Genomic DNA, 16,767 nt, shown 5'->3' with positions numbered 1-16,767 from the left:
TTCTCCCACAGCATTACTTCGTCTGAAGGGCAAACAGGAGCAAGTGCTAAAGCAAACAGATCTAGCTTTAACACACAGGTTGATGAAAGTGGTCGTACATAGCTACTCTTGAAGTAATTTATTTGTAGCCTTCATTCCCACAGATAATTACGAGCTTAAACGTTCTAAGACTTCAAATGATATTTTGCACTTTCTTCAAGTTAAAAAAAAAAATTTAAGTCTCATGCTTTTAAAGTCAAGATTAATGAATCCTCACAAGAGTGACAGTAATAGCCACAGTTACCTAAGCAATAGACTTGGGGGGGTTCTGGGGTACCCAGTTTTCCCAAAACCCAGTCTCCCGTGTCTGTACTTCCCCCCGGAGGCAGTCCACGCTCAGCCCACCTACAAACCCACCCAAGTTTGCAGTGGGCAACCACCGCTGCCAAGCACCAACTAGGTGATGGGTGCTGCAAGGACATGTTGGGACGGATGAAGACAGCATGACACAGAGTGCAAGGACCTAGTCCCACAGCAAATATCAACAACAGCGAGTGTATTTGGAAACCAGAGGTAATTTTCCCTTTTTACATAGGTATGCTTATGGTCTTGTAGAAAGACTGTACCTTTATCTGGGTTGAACCCATAACTTTAATCGAAAAATTGTTAGGCTTAATATTATTCTCTTGGAGACTATATACATACAAGCCTTCCTTTAAAACTAAATTTGAGTAATAGCAATTTTTACAAAGAGGCTTTCACGAAGTACTGTTAGCAGTAAAATTAGCATTTGGGAGAACAAAGCTGTAGGTCTTAACTCCCCAAATGCTGCAAGTATGAACTCAGGGGAACCTGAGTCCAGGGAATGAAGGAATTCATCTAGTATTTCACATTCACCTTAAAATAAAAAATGACAGTGCATGGGCCAGCATGCCTCTCTGGAGTGACTGGGATTTAATGAATTATGGCAATATTTAGGGGGGGGAAAAAAAAAAAAAAGGAAAGAAAAAGACATCATCACCCCCCCAAAGGGCATAGACCAAGAAAGGGGGGAAAGAGAACATAACATGAGACACAAATAGTTTGTGATGGAAAAGAATAGGTTTTATTCTCTCCCCCAGATTTGGAAAGCATGCTATATTTTGCGTAGCAAGCGTGTGGGGAGAAAGAGTGGGGGGAAGAGAATATCAAAATCAAAACAAGTCACAAGGCATCAACAATCCCTGATAACAGGAGAGTAGTTTTCGTTGGCAGAGCTCACGACAGCTGGAGGAATCATTGCAAAGCTGAGCGAGAATGCCTAGAATATATTTTGCCTTTAGATTCTCAGATGAAAGATGCTATCCACAAGAACTCTGCAAACGTTAATTAAACCCACACAGCCCCTTTTGGCAGATCAAGAAGTATTTATCCTTATTTTGCAGAGAGGGAAATGAGTATCTCAGGCACTTTTAACATAAGGTATCTACTCTTTCTACTTAGGAAGTGCCCCATAGATATATACACCATTAAAAACACAAATTGACCTTTCCAGTCCAGCAGCCTTCCCCAGCACACAGCCAGGACAGAGTTGATACCTCTTATTTCCCTCTGACTACTGCCCCAACAGAAATCTTGACTCTGCAGAAAAAGCAAGCCAGCTCCGGCTGTGCAGGTCAACAGAGGTGAATACGAGCACTACAAACAAGCTTTAAAGCAACACTGTCCCTTTATGAGTTCTAAAAACAACAATTCAACCACTCTTCCTTGGGTTTTTCTCTTCAACAAAGGTGATTCAGCCTTTCCAGACTGACTGGGCTTCAAGCTGTGAAACATCTCCCGCATTTGACAGCAGTTCTCTGCAGGATTGCTGCTTCTCAACACCGCTTTATAGACACCCACCTTTGTAAAGCCACTGTCCAGGGAAATGTCCCAGGCTCTTGGGCCACTTACCTACATTCAGACCACACGCTGCCAGTTCAAGAGCCCCACTGCAGGCAGGGAAGAACGTGTCCTCATTACCCTCAGCTCTGCCTGCTGTAACACCAGCTCTCTCCTGTTGGAAGAGGAGAAATACTTCTAGCATCTCCCCCACGCGATGCTCCAATTAGGGACTCGAGTCCTCAGCTTTGGCTGAGTTCCTTATCACTGACCCTGAGGCAAGCGTCTGTGAATCCAGTAACAATCAGGTTTCATCCATCTTCCCTCTAATTAGACATTGTATCAGCACACATAAGTATTTCAAAGTAGCTTTATGCCTAGCCATCAACAGCTACAGTTACCGTTCCAAACAAGCTTCCTATTCTGCATATCGATATGCATACACCACTCTCCAATGTGATAAAATAGTGTTAGTGTAAATTTAATCCAATACACTGAGTTAAAGCAGGGAGAACCAGTGGAGATAAAAAGGAGCAGTGAAATATTTACCAAAAAAAAGCAAAAAGAGGCATGAAGTATTTGAGACACCTACACTGGCAGGGCAGTAGTGTTGCTGCCTTCTGTAAAAAAGAGCTCGTCCTCAAAAGAAAACCAGTCAATTATTTGCTAAATAGACATGGAAAATTTTGTATTTGAGAGAAGGGTCAGTTTGTTGGATCTACAAAAAGTAGCTGAGAACATCTGCAAGGACAGGAAGAATATGCAAAAACACACATGTGAACTAAAAAGCCAAATACACAGTGGTGGCCGATGCTTGTGATCTTACCATGAAAAGAAGCATATCTGGAGTTCTTCCCTGTCAAAAAAAAAACCCTTGAGGCAGCTGATTAAGTATATATTTCAGTTGGAAATACATTTAATGATGCAGTTGGAAAGGAAACCTAAGAATAAGTGGAGCACGTTCAAAGACTTCAGACACTAAAAGGCATAAAATCCACTAGTTTTCAAAAATCTCACCCCAACATATGTATAGCCTAGGAGAAGCTTGGATAGGAACATAATAGTGTAAAATATGTAGTTTAAAACCTTGTTTCCATTCTAATTTCTTATCTAACACATACTTGACAAAAGACCCCTCCTGCCTTACGCTGCTGAACACGGAAGGAGGATCTCTGCAGAGGTGAAGACTGTTGTCTCTTCCCCCACCAAACAGGTGTTGAGTGATGTCTACTGCCCTGAGGCTGGACAAACACAGGTCCCTCACTTGTGACAGCAAAAACAGATGCCTACGTGCAGCCGAGCCTGTTGCAGATCACTTGGACATGCCAATTCGGCAGCAATTACAGGTCCATCAGTTTCATACACAGCAAGTGCACAGAGTTAAAGCATTCTTCAGCTTAAAGGAACTATCAAGGAAATAGGAGTTTGAGGATATAAACTGCCATTCAAATCATCTAGTCTCATGCTCTAGACTCTATTTTACTCAAATTCAGTGTCATTCAGGTTATGTTTTCCTACAACAGCGGAGGTGAGGACATTTCAAATTGTCCATCACATCTCCAGCTGCTCTCTGACCCCACTTCACCTGCCATCTGGGCCAGCCTGCCTGGCTTTAAAACCCACCTCCTAGTGCGGTCATCTTATTCAGATATTGCCATCTACCAGAAATGCTGTCGGACAGCGTTCCTTCTGGAAAGCTCAGATACCCAACGGCAGACACTAGTTACACAAACATAGTGTAACTATGTTTTGGGTTTTTTTAATATATATATAAAATTTATATTCCGTTTATGTTTATTAGTGTAACACCATGCCCCACAGGGCACAGCACAGGTTTCACCACCACCATCTGACCACTGTGCTCAGCAAGTCAGGAGACCGGGGCTGCAAGCAGTGTTCAGACCAAAGGCAGAAGATGGAAAGCTTTCCCTAGACTAATCCAGTGCCTCAGCTGGCTTTCCTGAGAGCTTGCATGGTCACAGCAACTTTCCATAGGAGCTGCAAGGTATGGCTTGCAAAACCAGGCTGCTATACACCACAGCATACTGGGGCTACCACTGACAAGTCAGCTTTGTCACTGCCCCACACAGGTGGCCACCATCTTCTCTTTGCTAATCCAAGGCAGAGGCAGTTCCAAAGACCCAGGAAAACCTGAAACATAGCCAGGGAACCAGGTAGCTGGTTGTGCACTTCCAGTATTACATGTGCTGTTGCAATCTGGCACAGCCAGGAGACATCAGAAACATTTGGGGCAGAACCAGCAGATGTTTGCTGCTGCATTTAGTTACCCCCTCTCCGACCCTTTGCAGGGAGGCAGGACCCACAGGGAGCCCAAACTGCTCGCTCCACCCAGCCCCATATGCCAGATCCAGTCCAGGCTCTTCCCGTGCAGACGCTCGCTTCCTTTGCCATCCATCTCGGAGCTGCTTCTCCAACCTGCTCACTCAGAATGGTGGTAATACAGGGGTTAAAATAATGCACCTCAACTGCATGCATTAGTTTTTAGTGACAGATAGAGTCAAAGTTTTTTGGCTCGAAGTTTCAGCTATGCCCTTGGCTTCTAGTTAAATTAAGATTGCACATGGTGAGGTAGATATTGCGACATTATTAAAGGTGTCCATTGCATTCAGAGCAATTCCCGCAGAAATGTATGTATTTGCGGTACACTTCATCTTGATGACAACTTTGAATCAAGGCAATTCCAGATGAGAAATGTCGCTGTATTTTAATGCACACTATGATGCAAGGCAGCTGCACTGGCCTTTCCTGGCCGCCACTCTGGGGTCTTTCCAACAAACGTTTGCAGTTTTTGGACTGGTTTTGGACTTCTACAGCCCTTTGAGGACACAGAGCAGCGCCCTCCAACACGGCGCACATCTGCACATTGCAGCAGCAGCTGAATGGTACCAGCTGAGTGGTGGCAAAACTGATGACATGATGCCTGTAACCAGCACAGGGAGAGGACGGGAAGCCTGGGACCACTGAGGCCTGGGGCAGCTCTGCCCGCAGGGACGCAGAGGCTGGAAGCTTGCAGGAGAACAGAGAAGCCCCGAATTCACAGCTACACACCAACCTGTCAATGCACGGGGTGCTTTGCCATCTGAGCAACCCTCCTCTTCTAAACTTCAAGGAGAGGTTTGAGGCTCAGCACTCAAGGCTGCAGGAGGACCGGAGCTAGCAGTGGGTACCCTTCTGCCTGCGCAGGCAAGGGGCAGGGGCCAGGCCTTGTTATTTCGTTCTTTACGATAAGAGACGGAGCACATTTTTGGCCTTCCCACACAAATCCATAGTTGTGTGACTGCCAACTCTTTATCGCTTTCCATTTCACTTTTTTGTTTGTGTGTTTGTTTTAAACTTTGCCCAAGGTTACAGTCAGTAAAGGTGTCTCCCTCAACATACAGCATTAAAAATACTATCACATTAACATCTGGAAATTGCATTAAAATCCTTCTTGAAAGTGTATGCTTTTCAGAAGAAAGCCCCAACCGAGCAGAAGAGCAGCAAATTTTTGCACCACGTCCCTTTGCAGGTGAAGCATTTCGCAGAGGCCACCTTGCAGGCTGTCCTCATGACTTTCTACAGATCAATAACCCCCCACCTGTGCTCACCCTCTCCTGCCCTCATGGGAGGCAAACACCATGCACACACATCTATCACACAAAGCAAGCATTACTCAGTAGCCTTGAATCTTGATAGCGAGTATAAACAAGCATGGGACAGCTCGGGACCTCCTACATCAAGTACAGCCTGCTACAGTCACCAACTCGAAGCCCTCTCTGAAAAGCATCAAAATGTTTTAGAAAGAGCCCAACTGGCTGTTGAACTCACCCTCTTTTTCCACCCAAACTACTACTTTAAAGCTGCATATCTCATGACTAAAAGCCTTCTTCTAACTCTCAGTTGCTGTTTATTTGTGGCCTCATAATATCATTCTCCTTTTGGAGATCGCTGCCCTTTAAGTTAAAGGATTTTTTCCCCTGTATGATATCATCTGTATTACATATTTACAGAGAGAGATGGTAACCCTTCTGCCTTCCCTTCAGCATCCCAAGCACACCTCTGTAATCACCCTGCAGCTGCTCAGGGATGGCTGACAGGGCCCCTTTTGCAGCTCCTGTGTCCAGAAAATGTTCCACACTTCAGAGAAGCAGCAGTTTCTTATGCGGCAGACTCTTCCAGATCATCCTTCACAGAGTCTAATGACTCTGGAAAGATCCCTGGGGAAGGAGTGCTTTACTGCCAACGAGCTCCATTAAGCATCCAACAACACCCAGCAAGAAACAGCAAAACTTTTTTTTTTTTTAATTATTTTTTCTAAGTTGGCCATAACACACAGAACATCACAGAGCATATGCCGTATAAACGATCTGCCCACAATTCTCTGCACTTATTTTGAAGCAAGGTGGCTGTAAGCAAATGCAGCTATTTCCAGGAGAGGTAACAACTCAGGATAACAAAGTAATACGAAAGCACTGCTTTTACGATGGCTCCCATCACAGGGGAGAAAGCAGAACAACTGCAAATACCTTTAAAATACTAACATGCGCTACTGGCATGAGAGACTTCAATTAGGATGTGGTTTCGCACTGTCGCTCAGCTGATCTAATGGCCTGTTGCTGCCAAAAAGAGAGATCTCTTCCCCAGCTTCCAAGCCTGGATCCAGTGAGCCGATTCAGGGAGTTAAGCTGGAAGGAAACTATCTGTACTGAGAAGGAAGGAACCAGATATGTATCAGCACAAAAAGATCAGTGGGAGCACAACACCAAGAGCAAAATCTTTCCTTGCAGCTCCAGCTTGACATTGTATCAGTTCAGCTACAGTGCACAACCACACTCGAAATTTAGATAGCTTTTTAACTATAAAGCTGTATCTCACGTCCATTACTCCTCTCCCAACACAAGAATGAGCCTTTCTATTATAAATGCTTTTATATCACCGTAGCACTCTCCACCCTACAGGAGCACACATCAATTGTGGATAAAGTGGTTCAACTTTTGAATGTAGACGAAAACTGAGACAAAGCTAATGGTGGTGAAGGACAGGTTGCCCAGGGAAGGAAATGATCATAGGTTTAGGAGGAAAGGGGAAAAAACCTACAGACAATTTACCTGTGCGTGGGTCACCGCTCATTAATGCTCTGAAGAGAATCACTTCACATGTTATAAATTATGCTGCTCTTGGCTTACTCCCTTATTATCCACCTCAGACAGCATCCAGTATCCTTTCACACACACAATCTAATGGGAACACTTTGAATAAAATGAACAGAAGGAAAGAAAAACTGGGGGCCTTCGTTTGAGCAAGAAAAACCATCAGGAGACCCAGTAATGGCATCAGGTTTCACCACTCACTCTAAGTCTCTGCATTTCCACCTTCTCCAGAAAAGGGAAAACCTCTCTGAAACCAAACTCCGGGCTGCGTGGGCAGAAGACATGGTTGTTTTCTCCTGTTGATATTTCTATCTACACCCTGCTGATTTGGGATTTCCAACAGACTTTTTAAAAGCTTTCCCATTCAGGCTTCGCTCCATTTTAAGAAGTTTCTGGAGACAGTGAACTGTGTTCAAGGCAGACATATGAAACTTCTAGTTTTGGCTATCAGGCAAAGCTCAGTGTTCAACAGCAAGTAGCCAATTTCTGTCCAAAATTTTTTTTCTTCCTTTCTAATCATGGCTTGAAAAAATGCAGCTATAACACACACTTTACTTCTTTAAATATTTAAGATTTTTTTACTGTATTGAAATAAAATCCAACATCAGACAGTAATATACCAGTGATATCTCCTATCAGGGCTGGCAAGGGTGAGATCACTCTTTTCCCACACACCTTCTAATCTTCTGCTAGTATCACTGATAAAATAAACTAATAATAATTATTAAAAAGTGCTTTAGCCTAAAGGTTAAAGGTTGAAAGAATCCACAACTTGCTGAGAGAGAACAACAAAACCCAACTTCGACCAGAAAGGCTGGAAATTGGAAACATCCAATTTCAGCCCAAATATTTTGTCAATTCTCCCTCCCCTTCCCGCTAAAGATCCGAAACTATGAACTGTGCAGTTACAGTCCCGCAGACAGCAGCACACTGACACTTCATCTTACTCTTACAATAAGATCTCAGAGGCAAAAGCATATAGAAACAAAGACACACTTGACTAGCGAACCCAAGAGTATCAGTATAAATTAGCTCCCTAGAGACCTAACGAAGGTTTCCTTTCCTCCTCAAAGGCAGCAGCTATGTGGTGCCTCACGGTAAGCACTCTAGACAATTAAAAGGACACGAAATCTGTCCACAGGGAAAGGCAGCAGCTGCATCAGCAGGATAAAGCAGAGGATCCAGGCGGCCCCATACAGAAGACGGAAGGGGAAGGGCAAGAAGTGCATCCTCCTTTCCTTAAGGGCAGTTTCAGTGCAGCAACGCGTTCACCTTCCACCCCTCCCAACTTAAATCTCTCTTCTGAAAATGCTTTCATAGGAACTGCCTTATAAGACCTGAACTATAAGCCCGTAAGATCTATATTTCCAGAGCAGCAGCCACCGCTGGACACCTGTACGGATGGTTGAGGCACTGTGCAACGCCTCTCAACTCATTCCAGATCCAGACCAACTTAGCACCAGCTTTCAAAATCTCCTCCCTCTCTTTTCAACAGCGTAAATACTAACATGCAAAACAATAATTTGACTCTTCATAGATTACTAACAGAGATTCAAGTCTCCAGATCAGTTTTTCTGCAGCGCTGTCTAATGCAGCTCCGGGCTTAAGCCTGCTCATAGAGGCAGAAATGAAACCTGTTCTGCCCAGGAGTCTTCCCAGCAAGGTAAGCTGCATCCCTTGCTCACCACTCTGGACCAAGATTTCCTCTTCTAAAATGTTAAGCATCATCTTCACAGCGAGAAGATGCCTATGACTTCCACATCAGCCTTTCTGCTGCCTACGGGAGATACAAATCTTGGCTTGCTTTTAGCTCATGTGTCACTTTGGAGGTGGTAACAGAAGAAAGGTCTGTAAGAAATAAGTATCCTCCAGTCATCAGCATCACCAGCTAAACACCCAGACAGCAGCAGGTCTGAGACCCACTGAGTACAGGAAGCACATGACAAAAACATTTCCAGAAGCGAAAAAATTTAATAACCTTTTTATTATTTTTGGAAAAACAACAACACCGATTCCCACTCTTCCTTTGATCTGCAACAGGAGGAGGAAGGAGTGTGAAGGAGGGAGAAACAAGTTGTTTAAACAACAACAGCTGTTACATCAATACCAGCATAATGGAGTCGCAAGCATCCTGTTCTTGTCAGAGCAGTTGCTGTTTAAGTAAGAGCTCTGCCTTTTGAAGAGGACTTTATAACCTCAAACACGAACGTTCAGCTATATTTTCTTCCTAATCAGAAGTCAATTATCCTGCTGAGTTGATGACAGAACAATTCCACAAAGTAAATCCTTTTCATATCAGGGCCTTCTGTGATCAAGTTGTACTGGAAACTTCCTTGCTCACACAAAAGCAAGGAGGATTTCACTTGTGCTTCCCACAATTGTTCCCAGGGGCCTCTCTCCAAACTACCACGTGAACCTTCAGTGTAGAAAAAGCTTCATCAGACAACATGAGCTAATGCACTTTTATTCAAACTGAAATTTCACTAGTCTATCTTTTAAGTTTGAGGCTTACGTCCAGTTTAAGTTTACGTTTAAGTTTACGTCCAGCTGTCCGAAATTTCACTAGTCTATCTTTTAAGTTTGTGGCTATCCAGAAAGTGTTTACGTCCAGCTGTCTATAGATTTTACTCACAGAAGCAAATTAGTGCCACTGGCAAACACTGTTCCCTACTTCCCGATCATTACTATAGTAGTGCAAACCTCCTGGAGAGTCCCTTTAATACTTTTTTAACCACCTTGACATAGCTTTACTAAAGCAAATAATTACTGCAACATTTTTGTATCACAAGCCAAGTTTTAATCTGTTCTCAGGCTTTGTACTTTGCAGTATTCTCATCTCCTACACCATTCCCTTCCTAGGTGCCAAAGTCCAGATATACTTAAATTACTTCCCACTGAGTGGGCTCCCGGTACCCGCTTTTGGATAAATGAATGCTATTGCACTCATGAGAAATCGAAGGAAGCCAGAAATTCTTAAATTAAACTGAAATCTGAACAGTCCCCAGGGTTACTAACCCCATTCTTATGACGGCATCTTTTAATGAGCACAAACGGTCAAGGCCTCTGCTTTACAAATTATCCGGAAGCTGATGCTTCCCGTGACACGGAGCCCTCTTACCCCTGGCTGGCACAGACACAGTCCGCAGGAGCAGAGGCACCTCCCGAACCGTCACACGTCACTGCTACAGTACCTGGGGTGCTCCATGGAAGAAAATGGCGCAGAGCAAAGCAAAGGAGCCATCAGGCCAGATCCAATAAGGTTTGTCTGACTACAAGGAGGCATCCACTGCAGCCTCCGTCCAGCTTCCAAGGTGATCTATCGTCCACATGCAACATCCTTTTTGGCAGATCTGGATGTAATTTGAATTCAGACTTATTTGCCTGGCCAAGACACAGGTTAGAGCCAAGGTATCCTTTATTTTGCAGAGAAGATCCCATGTCATCCCACAGTTCTCCAGGCTGGCATAAACTCTACTTTCAACTCATTCTGTAAATAGCTCTAGGAAACTGCCCCAGCAAGCTACCTGGCCTCCAGGGGACACGGTTTCTGATCAGCCACTGTTCTCTCTAGAGCGGAGAGCACATGTTCAGTGAGGTCCCCACAAACCACGCTTGTAGATAAGTATGAAGAAAAGGCTGGCAGAAAATGGTCCCTCGCAGCAAATGTGAAAAGTCTGTACATAAAAATTGCCTCAACAATTGCAGCTACAAGTTCAGTAACTCTCTGCCTGTTTATCTCTACTGCTTCAAAAGTGTCAGTTAACGTTTACGCCTGCTTCAAAAAGAAGTCCTGCATGGTATTTCTGAACAGGAATGATCAGATTCTCCCCCCTCCTTTTTGGATGGGGGCACAAGACAGAGAAGCAGAAAGAAACTGGTCTAGAGCCTTGTCCCTGTTGTAGCAGAGGCAACATGAAAAATACAGCTAGGGAATCTGCTCAGATACCCTCCTGGGAGCAGTTCAGGAACGAACCCAAGAAACAGCCTGGAGAAGAGCAGCAGGGGAGCTGGAGCCACAGCCCAACAGGGGATAGCTGACCTTCGTTATTTAATACTGAAAAAAATAGCAACACCAAGAGAATAAGAGGGATGGAGAGTTGCAGACCTGCATTAACACATTATGGAGGATCTTGCATGCAACGTGATGGTTTTAGCCTCACTTGAGCCGTCTTCCTCTAACCCGCCATGTGATTCAAGAAGAACTGTAAGCGGAAGAGAAATAAACACACAAACAGTGACTTATTCTACCTAAATATGAACCAGTTCCTGGAGGGGAAGGGAGGAGAGCAGAACCCGAACTGATATTACAGGCTTAGCAAGCAGAAGCACTTCAGCACATACTGCCGGCTTTGTAATTCTGCCACAAAGGCAGCCTGTTACTGCTGTACCATTACAGCATTGTCCCGCACAGCCTCAAGTCTCAATTTCAATAGCTGTATTAAATGAAAAAGTCCCCTGGGTGATGGCGCTAGTTGACTTCTCGGCACTCCCCATTTATAGCATACTGCTTCCCAAGTGTCGCTGGATCACAGCGGGGATCCCCGCAAGGTCTCCAAACCTTCCCTCGCTCCAAACTAATACACGAGGTGTCCCCTACATGGAGTCTCTCCATCACAAGAGATTTTCCTGGGCAAAGCAAAAGTCCAACACATAACTCAGCATTTTACAAGCCCTTTCCACACTGGCTATATTATTCAGTCAATGTAGTAGAAAAAAAAAAAAAAGATGCAGTGCTCCAATGCTGTTCAGGAAGAGCTGATCCCTCTTTCAGAGATATCAATGTCTGGCACATTTACACCCTCTAAGAACTGCCCGGCCAAAAATAACGCTGAAACCAACAAGAGAAACAGCCAATTTGGCTGTTTTTATCCCAACCAGATTAAAAATTACTCTCAATTTACTATCTTACTAAACTACATCTGAAATTGTTACAGTAGGCTGTCTGTGGGCTGGCAAGCTAGCTGCATGCAACTTCACATAAGCATGCGTAAAAAGAAGAATGAGAAAGAACCATAAATATATATAGTCTATATATGGAGAAGGCAAGGAAAGAATGAAAAAAATCTCCTGCCAACAGTTCTTCACTTCAAACAAGCAGGGGCTGGGACACCCTGGGTAGCGATAGACCCCAGATCAATCATGGTTTCTGGATGTATTTCTCTCCCTCTCTCCTCCTCCTCGTGCCATGTGTGTCCCCTGTCCTGTGGGACTCCGCAGCTTGGATTCAGGACTGTGTGGCTGTGTGAGGCAGCTCAGTGTGCCCAGGGTGACACGTCTTGGCAGGCCAGGTGAGGCTTTAGGGAGCTAGTGTTTTATTACCAATGCCTGGACAAATCTGTGCAATGAGATGATTGTACATTTGTTGACATACTTTCCTGGACACAGCAGCAACACCAGCCTCTTCAGGAGAAAACTGCTTTGAGGACTTGGTCTGCACACACCTGCGGATCTAATTTACAGTACCGTGATACCACAGACCGGTGCAGAAGAGTTTGCATCAGCCTCTAGCTGCAAGGCTTTTGGCATGGTACTGGTACGGCAGAAATGGTCACCATACCCTAACCATACCGATACCCTAATGGTGATCAACATGGGCCCCTTGGAACAAGGGGGCTGGCTGAGGCAGACAGAAGCCAGGTCCTCTGGCTTCTCCGAACAGAACAAAAGCCACCAGCAGAGCACAGACAGGCCCGAATGACTGTGTGAGTTCTTTGGTTTTAAAAGCAGGAGGGAAGCACTGGGGAAGGTGGCAGAGAGGAAAGAGAAGAAAAGCCCAGTGGCAGGAATAGCCGTGGAGCTGGGAGGCGTGGGAGAGGATGCCCCAAAACTCGGAAGATAAGTCTCAACACAGGGAAAAACTGCTCTGGATGATCCATGGAGCTCTGACTCAGTGCTGGGTGAGGAAGAGGAAAACACCCAAGTGTTCCTTAGCTGAACCAAGGCCCAGGTTTCCCAGGCTGCCCACAGGGCAGGACTTTAACCACCCTTGTGGGAGCCGTGATTCACGTTAGGGCAGCACAAAAGCCAGGGATACGAGTCAGGGCAGATATACAAAACCACAGACTTGTCACAGCCCCAGGCACGTCAATCTGTAGACCATCACTGCAGACATGTGACTACAACCCTGGATGTTAGGATTTTAATCACGTTGCATTCCAGTTCTACTTTTTGGAAGCCACAGCACTAATGAAATAAATATCACTTATGCAAAGCACAGGGGATGGAGGGGCACGCCTTTCCCTTGCAGAACCACTACCTGTTTGATGACACTGATTTATATTTATCTAAATAAGACTAATTCTCTCTTTTGATATCATTTCCCCTCTTAACCAATGGAGAGGGGGAGAAGGTTTAACAAGAGTGTTTCTTGTCCCCATTTAGAAGATGCAGTACGCACCAGCAGCCATTTAGTTTCACGAAATTGCTGCAGGATACAAAGATACATCTCATATCCTGGCTGACAGCTTTAGCGCAAAGCCACACAACGTCTGCCAGGGCTCCTTGTTAAATACTACATTGTTCTAGTGACTCAGTGCGCTGGAATGTATCACGTTTACTCGTAGCTTTTCTGATAGAGTTTTTAGATTAGACACATAAAATTCTGCTTTTTAGAAAAAAATAAGTCTATTGTTTCTTATTATGTGGAGCATACAAAACTCCTAGTTTCTTCTCCAGGGTTATAAATACAGAGAACTGAAGCAAAAGGACAAGCCCTCAGAAACCTAATGGTTCTTTCAAGCTTCTAGTAAGTAGGACTGTAAGAACATTTGCTAGGAGAAAAAACAGATGTGCACCATGACCAAATGTTACCGTCAAAAGGAAAGAGGACAGAAGAGTAGTGAAGATGGTCAAAGACATGGAGCATCTTCTGTAAGAAGGACAGTTGAATTAATTAGGATTTTTAAGTCTGGAAAAGAGACCTCTGACAGGGGACACGGTAGGGATCTTACAGAACCCAAACCAGCATGGAGCTGGCAAATATGCAAACAACAATTCCCTAAACAGGAGCTTGTTACAGTAAACTTGCTGGCAGCAGGTTCAGTTACCAAAAGGAGGTGGTTCATCACACACAGTTACAGTTAAACTTTGAAATGCCTGGGAGCAGGACAGAGGCCAAAAGCACACGTGTGTTCAAATAAGAGCTAAATAAATTGATGTGAGATGAAGGCCGTTTCTACTGGCTACTGCTGGAGATAGGACAGACCTCTGGCCTCCCACAGCTCAGGTGTTTGTTTGCCACGTTCTGAGTTTTTAATAAAGCAGGCAAGAGTCTATGGCATCTTCTGAGAAGAACAGCAGCAAGAAGCAGGAATTCATCTCGCCCACTACCCAGTGCTTCTCGGAAGGACTGCAGGCAGGAGGTACAAGCAGCACAAATCCCCCCCGCAATACCAAACTGCTCTCGCTTAGCCTTCTTAATTGCAGTTGTGAGCAAAGACCACAGAAACACGTACACAGCTAAGCCCGGTGCCTGCACAGGAAGCATCAGACCTACACTCACGTTCATACAGATGATGCCACATCCTCATAGGAAGGGAACTGCAATACAACCTCCCACAATACTTAGCTTGGCTGCCAAGCCAGGAAGCCTCAGGTGATGCTTGAAGATGAGTCTCCTCAAAATATTTTTATATTCCAGCCGCAGCCCAGTTATTTAGATATTTAGCACCACAGAGACAGGCTTGCATAAGAATGACTTGTTAACGACTCCCTTGAAACAGGTTATTTTCCCATTCTGTTCCATGGCAATCATAGACAGACCGCGTTTCTAGCGTCTTCTGTTCCAGCTCCCTGCCAAGAACAGCCCTTTGCCCAGCTATCTCCTACTGACCTAAATTCATACATGCAGTCTTCTTGCTTTAATCACAGTCTTCTGCCCTACAAAAGGGCTCCAAACCTGAAATCCTTGTCTCCTATGTTCATTATTCCAGCCATCAGGCCCACAAATGCGTAACAGCTTCTGAAGGTCAATGCAGAGCCTGCTGCACACGACACCAGCCATAATAGATGTTCTGCAGGCCAAATTATGCCCTCGGGGAAGCCTATGCATCCCTGTGGCCTTCTGCAGATTGCACAGCTGTCAGGCTGCAACTTACTATGTTCTACTTAAGATATGCAAGAAGAAAGAGAATTCAATGGTATTGACTTATTTCAGCTACTGAAGTCAGCCGATCTGACTCTAAACACACATTGGGATTATATCTGTCGATTAAGATCATGGCACGATGGCACCTTTGGTCAATAACAGCATCATTTGTTCTTCACATGACCTCTCTGCTACTTCCAGTTTTATTGTTCACCATCGTGTTTGTTACAGTAGCTATGTACCAGCTGAGAAGAGAGTCCCCACTGTGTTTGGCACATAATAAAAGCAGGGTAAAAAGACTGCTCTGAATCCAGAAGTATAACAAGCTAAATCAATGCTGTAGTGAGTAGGAATAGAACATCTGAACCAAGGACATCCTGCATGTCATGCTATACTGGTCAGATATAGGGGAATTTAAGAAGCCACAAATTTTAAGAAGCGTCTTTTTCCCCCCTTCTTGCACAGAAGCACAGGAGTTCTCTGCCCTGCTCCCAGGATGTATTTAAACCAACCTGCTGACGCACTCCAGTCTCAAAGCGTATTATTTCGTCCTTGTCTTTCGTTAACAAACACCCTCAGTTTTAAAATTCATCATCCCATGTCAGGCTTAGGGGAGTCACCTGCTAGGACTGTTACAATAAACTTAATTGTGCAGTGGTCTCAGTCAAATCAGTGCAGCTCCCACACTCACCTGCTGCGTCTGCGCCTGCGTTTTACACCCAGAAGTAGAGTGTCCTCCCAGCTTGCAGATGGCTACAGTAGGCAGTTAACTATTTCAGACGGGCCAAGATGTTCCAATTAACCAGTATTTACTAGCTGAAGTCCCTCACAGTAGCGAGTTTACAAATATTTTTATAAACACCTCATAAAGCATGGGTTCGTTATTACAGCCCATTAGCATGCATGCAAGATATTTTAACGTGTAAAAATTCCCCATGAAATAACGATTTTCTCCTCTACTTTCAGAAAAAAAACTGCCATCCTTACCACGAGCTAGGCAACACTCTCCAGTTCTTTTTTCTTACCCTTTCCAGCCCACAAGTCAAGCCAAGCCTCGTTTGCCTGATTTCACAGCATGCCTTTATGAGTAACCCCTACATGTGCCATGGCAGGTCCCTCACCCACCCTCCTCACCGAGTTCAACACCTCCGGCAGGGCTGGAACAGAGGAGGTGAACCTTTGCTCTCCTGACCCTAGAGTTTCCTCTGCTCTGCAGCACAGGAAGCCGCACATGACACATTGCTAAATTATGTGGCAACACCTTTAGCGTTGATTCTCCCCAGCCTTGAGCAGGTACAAGACATAAGTGCATCAGTTCTCCGCTCTGCTGAAACGTGCGGACTATTGGAAGTGGGATACGAATAAAATTTACCACTTCAGATAGAAGGACCTGGAGCCGACAACATCTGCTTCTCCCAAAACAAGAGTTAAGCCAAGGGAGCTTGTACTTCTAGGACAACATTGTCCAAGCATGCAGACTTAACGCTGCTCCCCAGCGAAGTCAATTTTAAGCCAACATTAGGGACTACAGAAAATCTTACTCTTGAAATATTAAGGTACTCACTGTACAAGGTGATCAACTGGAAAACTGGAATCTGTCCCTCTTCTGTACCCAACTCTCTACTCATTTGTCTGGAGCCTATTAGAGAGGAAAAAAAGTTGTAAATATAGACAGAGTGACAAAAAAAAATA

The 16,767-nt window shown here is 44.6% G+C and overlaps 1 protein-coding gene across 3 annotated transcripts in view; it reads right to left on the bottom strand.

The window, feature by feature from the left end:
• Window positions 1-16,767, bottom strand: part of EXTL3 (exostosin like glycosyltransferase 3) — a 139,572-nt gene that overhangs the window by 103,703 nt on the left and 19,102 nt on the right. For all 3 annotated transcript variants that reach the window (XM_009283442.2, XM_009283439.2, XM_009283438.2), the window contains exon 2: window positions 16,640-16,714. The gene's annotated coding sequence lies outside the window, so the exon portion shown is untranslated. The remainder of the gene's footprint in view (window positions 1-16,639; window positions 16,715-16,767) is intronic.

Source organism: Aptenodytes forsteri, unplaced genomic scaffold (assembly GCF_000699145.1).
Source record: "Aptenodytes forsteri isolate BGI_AS27 unplaced genomic scaffold, ASM69914v1 Scaffold534, whole genome shotgun sequence".
In the NCBI taxonomy this organism is placed as follows: Eukaryota; Metazoa; Chordata; class Aves; order Sphenisciformes; family Spheniscidae; genus Aptenodytes; species Aptenodytes forsteri.
Note: the sequence above shows the minus strand (reverse complement) of the source record. Positions and strands in the feature narration are given on the sequence as shown.